Source organism: Nylanderia fulva, unplaced genomic scaffold (assembly GCF_048542155.1).
Source record: "Nylanderia fulva isolate GAGA-0341 unplaced genomic scaffold, ASM4854215v1 Scaffold1403, whole genome shotgun sequence".
Classification (NCBI taxonomy): Eukaryota; Metazoa; Arthropoda; class Insecta; order Hymenoptera; family Formicidae; genus Nylanderia; species Nylanderia fulva.
The window spans coordinates 1-5,870 of NW_028189627.1; the positions used below are offsets into that span (position 1 = coordinate 1).

At 28.7% G+C, this 5,870-nt stretch overlaps 1 pseudogene; it reads right to left on the reverse strand.

Moving 5' to 3' along the window:
- Window positions 1–2,712: 2,712 nt before the first annotated feature.
- LOC146724261 (uncharacterized) lies at window positions 2,713–4,899 on the reverse strand (annotated as a pseudogene).
- Window positions 4,900–5,870: the final 971 nt, after the last annotated feature.

Below are 5,870 nucleotides of genomic sequence, written 5' to 3' on the forward strand. Positions count from 1 at the left end.
AAAAAAAAACGTTAAAATATTTTATAGTAATTTTACTTTTTTTTATTAAAATTTTTTTAAATTTTGAAAAAATATAATAAACCCAAAAATAAATTTATATTTGAATTTTTTTTTTAAATTTATACTAATGTAAAAATTATTTTAATTTATCGTTTAATGTACAATTGTTGTAAAAATTTAAAAATTTTAATTTTTAATTTACAATAAAAAAATTTTTAAAGTATAAAAGGTTTTTAATATTTTATAGAATTTTGGGTTTAAAAAATTTTCCAAAAATTTTACTCTATAAAAGGAAAATTTTTTTATTACAAAATTAAAAAATTTTTTTTTTAATTTTTACATATTTTGAAAAATAATTAAAAAAAATGTAATTGGTTTTCTTAAACACACTGCGGGGTTTCACGCGAGACTATTTTCGTGGGGGGTATCGCGGCGCGGGACCGGGTCCTGACCAGTGGTCACAGATCGTGTCAGTGACCCTCGGCCCCGCGCTCGCAACCCCCGCAGAGAATATTCCCCACCGGAGCGTATGGGATTGGATGGATCCGCGCGATCAATTAAAGTGAGATATTTATTTAATTACAAAGTTCTTGTAAAAATTTTATTATTTTGGGTTTATTTTTCTGAAAAAGTTAAAATATTGAATTTTTTGCATTGTATAATTAATTGTTATTTTTTTTTATGCTTGTTTTAAATAAAATTTTTTTGCTGCATGCGTCGCAATTTTTGAAATTTTATATTTTTATAAAAGAAATATAACCACTTGGCGGGTGCTAATTATTTTCGGTTAATTTGAATGAGATATTAAAAAAAATTTTATAATATAAATAATAATAATATAATTTATGTAGCATATATTTTATTATATAATTTATATATTTAATAAATTTATTTTTTAAAAAAAGTATTTTAAAAAAACAGATTGTTAATAATAGAAAGTTCAATAAAAAAATTAACGTAGGGAAAAATTTGCGAGTCAAGAAACGTGGGTATTTTGATCAAAAATTTTTGTCGAACATTTTATTTTTTTTGTTCCATTTTCTGTTGATATAAATATTGAATTTTTTGTGCATTGCAAATTAAATTTTATTTTTAAAAAATAAAAATTTTTTTAATTAATCGTTCCATTATGGATTGTATCGTTTTAAATTTTTGTTTTTTTTAATTTTAGTCGATATTATTAAAATATATGTGGTTTTCGAATTATTTTTGTTTGTAGATAAAATTTTAAAAATTTAAACTGTTTTTTTTATTATAGGTGAAATTAATTTGTTAAGAAAAAATTTAATTTATTTTTTTTATCACGTTTTAATAAATATCGTCTTTTTTGGGTTTCGACTTGGCGTGGACCAATTATTGGTATACTCTCGACGACTCTTGTTGATCCAATCGATGTACATTGAGACCTTATTGTTAAATAAGAGAATATTTACTATACTAATGCAAATAATTTTATCCGAATGGAATCACATTAATACATATTATATATAATATTTTATATATATATGGACTATATATAAAATTTATAGTCTAATTAATAAAATATATCCCTAATATAGGTTTACAAAAATTAGCAGATTCAGACTAAAAAATACAGTTTTTACGGATATTTAACATACATGTACAGATGTATTTACATATGTAAAAAATCTTGATATAATTTATATGTTCGATACTAATTTTTTGCAATTCTACATTTAGTATACCTTTGTGAAAACATGTAGAAATTGGGGTTCCCACATACTAGTGCCTAATCTTCGTGGGCTTACAGAGACGACTCCATGAATTTCCCCCAGATGCTAGAATTCAATTGGGCTCAAGTACCAATCCTCCCCGCTATCTCCATTGCATACCTCCGGTGCCATTTGCCCTCCAGCACAAAGGATGTATAAGTTAAATTTTCCAAAAATCTCTATTTTGATTTTGGTGACTTTTAAATCATCAGAAAAATTTTTTCATCGTAGTTTACCCTCAAACTGGACTAAATGTATCGTTTTCCGTTAATCCCATTCCCTAAAAAACTTTCAAGATTGAAATGACAGTAATTGTCAGGTAAAAGCTATACATGTAAAAATATCAGTTCTCAATTAGTAATTTTTAAAATTTGTAAGCAATTTTTTAAAATACTAATAGAATATTGTATCTTTTTACAAGACTAATGCGTCACAATTGATTCTTAATCAAACAATTGTATATTTTCTTAAATAGTTAAAATAAATTTATTTAATAAAATTACGATATATAATAATAATTGATTGAAATGATACATGACAATAACTTTTTTCAAATAAATTTACCTATTTTGTGCTTTATTTATAATTTTTTTACTAAAAATTAAAAACATTTAAAAATTAAATATATTAAAAATGCTAAACTTAACATGATGATACCAAAATGATCATAAAAATGAAAAAAGATATCAATTTTCTTTTTCTTATTATCAAAGGGTACTACTTACTTTTGATATGCAAAAAATTAGACGGTTTTTATTCATTGTGCTTTGATATTTGCGAACAAAAAATAAGAGTGTATATATCAATATTTTATTTTAATATTTTTTGATTTTATTTTTAATTGATTTTTTCTAATTAACCTCTATCACATTTTTAATTAAAATAAACTTACCTGCCACCAATCCAATTTGCCGCTTTGCTGATATTCCATCAAAGTCGTGTCGATGTATGAAGGAAAGCAAACGGGTCTAACAACCGATTAATGATCACAGCTTCTTTTAAGATTAGCAATGCAAGTCTGAGCCGTATTACTCTCGTGATCTTGATATGCACTTTGCAATTTGATATTTTTTTACATCTACCCACCTGTCATTTTCTCCTGCTTGATTTAAAATCACTCGAAAGGATTCCAAAAGCAACGCGCACTGAAATCCGCCGATGTCTTCCAATACAGTGACCAGCAGTTAACACAACACTTTCGCTATTAACGTGCCAACCCCAAAAGAACCTCCACTGACCTTTATCGTGTGAAAGAGGTTGGCCCTTGCCTGGTAGTGTCTCTTCTTTCTCGACGCGCCCATCCCTTAACAATTAGTGCTGCCGCTAAATATTTTTTCATAGATATTAAAATTAAACAAGCCTGAAATATTATATATTTTATAACAAAGATAACATTTTTTCTTTCATATTAAAATTAAAATTAAAAGTTAAAACTGAAAAGTTAAAATTAAAAGTTTAGAAACAAATGTATTTCTATTTCAGATACTAATATCAAATGTGTCAAAAATAATAATCATGTAAATATTAAGATTAACAGATATACAATTTTTATTATAATCCTATTGCAGAACTATTTAATAAAAAAATCTGATTAATTTTGAACCTTTTTTACAACGAATTCTTTCAAAAAAAAGTTTAAGGTATATTTTTAATACAATTAAACTTTTTCAAAACGTCACATGCTGTATTAACTTTAATAATCTTTTTTAAAAATTTTAATTTTAAATTTCTCAAAATTGTAACTTGATAAAGCACACACATTTTAAGGTCAAAATTATATTTAACATCAAAGAAACTACAAAGAATGGTTTTTTTTTTAAATTGAATATTTTTCTGGTAAGTTTTCAATATATCGATTGCTGAACCTGTAGAACTCCTTATTCCACAAATAGGAATGCAATTCAAAAATGGTTTTACTCCAGGTACCATCGTGAAGCACATAACACTAAGCGGACCCTTTGCTACGCTTATAGAATGTTTCGGACATTCAAAGAAAACCCCTTGTGCCGACGGGAACTCGATCGCAAGGCAACCACCCCTTTATGAAAACCCACTCCCACCGTTTTTACCCACCTAAGCTTCAGAAGTGCCCCGGACTGTCATTTCTTCTATTTTGGGGTTTCTGAAAAAAAAAGAAAAATTTACATTATATTTTTTGTTTGGTCATAATTTTTCATACATAATGCTATATGAAAAAAAAAATCCTTAAATAAAATTAGATTTAAAAAAAAAAATTTAAAACTATTTTTTGATTAATAAAAAAAATGATATTCTAAATCAATTTGGGACCTGGGAAACCACGGGTTATCCTCAATAAAAATCCATCGCAACCTTGCAAAAAATTAAAAATGTCACAATAAAAATCGAGCCAGTAATTCAACAATCTCGCCCCCGGGCCCCCGACACTTAAAAATCCGCTCACATTATAAGCTTTTCCGCTTTTTGCACAGCAACGACAGGCCCCCCTTCGGGACTTACCCCCCGATAAAGACCAAAAATCCCGCACCCAGCCCCAAACAATTTTAAAAACCCGAATTAAAAAAATTCTGGCGAATCTCCCCGAAAGTACAAAAACCAATTTTCAGGACATCTATATAAAATTTTAATAAAACTATTTATCCCCATAAGGGTTTGTCCGGGAAATAATCCCCTCGCATTTTTTTAAAAAAAATTTATTGATCGCAAGGAAAAAACAACTTAAAAAAATTGTTCAAAGTATGACCCCCTGGCGTCAAAATTTTTGCCAAACGCATTTCCCCGTCATAAGTTTCGGAACCCTTTTAGGGATCTTTTCGGGGGCCGTAGTAGCTTTACTTTTTGTAAAACCGACTCGATTTTTGTTTTTGGTTTTTCACCCAGGAAAAAAAAAAAAAAATTGGGATTATCTGCACAAGTTCTTGGTTCTTCACAAATTTACTGGTTTTGTTTTGCGCACGGGCCCATCTGGGCCCCAATTTTGCCAATTCCCATGGCCAATCTTCCGATAAAATCTCGTGCAATCTTTTTCGGCAAGTTCAATAATTCCGACTTTAAACAAACATTCATTCGCGGTCGAATTAAAATAATTGGCGCCACGAGCCCAAAATTTGTCGTCCTTTTTGCGATTTTTGAGGGCGCCGCCGGGCCTCGCGGCGACCCCTTCCACCTTCTCAAAACTCTTGTGCATCTGTTTGACTGCGATTTTTAAAGGCAATCGTTTCCCCCAAAACTTTCTTGAGCATTTCAAAAGTTTCCACGGCGTCTTGTCCAGCTTTCCCCGCAAACTTTTCGCATGCGTTTTCTCTATCGTTTTCTCTCCATACAAGTTCGCCGACCCCAAGAGGGTTTACAGAAAAACCCGTCCTAACCCTCCAACGCATGGAAACCAAATTTAGCGACCTCCCTTGGAAAACTAAGGGTACCCCCCTTCCTCCCCAACCGGGCCCTCCTCGCATGTTAGTCGCTCACAAAAAAATTTATCCCCCAATGTACACTCCCCAATGGCCATATCAGCATAGAGCCAAAACGATAGATTTTGGTCCCTTTGGCCCTTGGTTTTTCGCCCGGGTTTTAAAAATATTAAAAATTTTTATAATAAAGGAAAAAAAAGTACCAGGTAACGTATTATCCCAATTTTTGGTATATCGAAAAGTTTTTAGAGACTAGAAATAAAATTAAATTTCGCGCAAAATAGAAATTTTAAATAATTTTTTGGTTTAACAAAATTTTTCTTTATTGAGACATATAGTAATTTTGGGCAGTCCATAAAAACATACAAATTTTGATAAACATATAAATAATATACCCCCCTTTTTTTTTAAAAAAAAATAAAATTTAAAATAAATTAAGCTATAAAATGCGATATGGTAAAAATTTATTTTTTTTTATAAAGCAAATTAGTTTCTTTAAGAAAACCACGTCAAAATCTTTTTTTAATTTTTTTTATCTATAGTTTTAAAAATAATTTTTAAAAGTTTACTTGTAAAACTTTTTTTTGAGTAAAAAAAATTATATTATTATTTAAAATCAATTTATCCTATTGATTTTTTTCTATGAAAGGGGCATATTCTTCTCTTATCTGATTGTGAACTTACTTAATCCTTCAAAAAAAAATTAAAAACTTTTAAAAATAAGGAGACTAAAATTTAAATTTTTTAA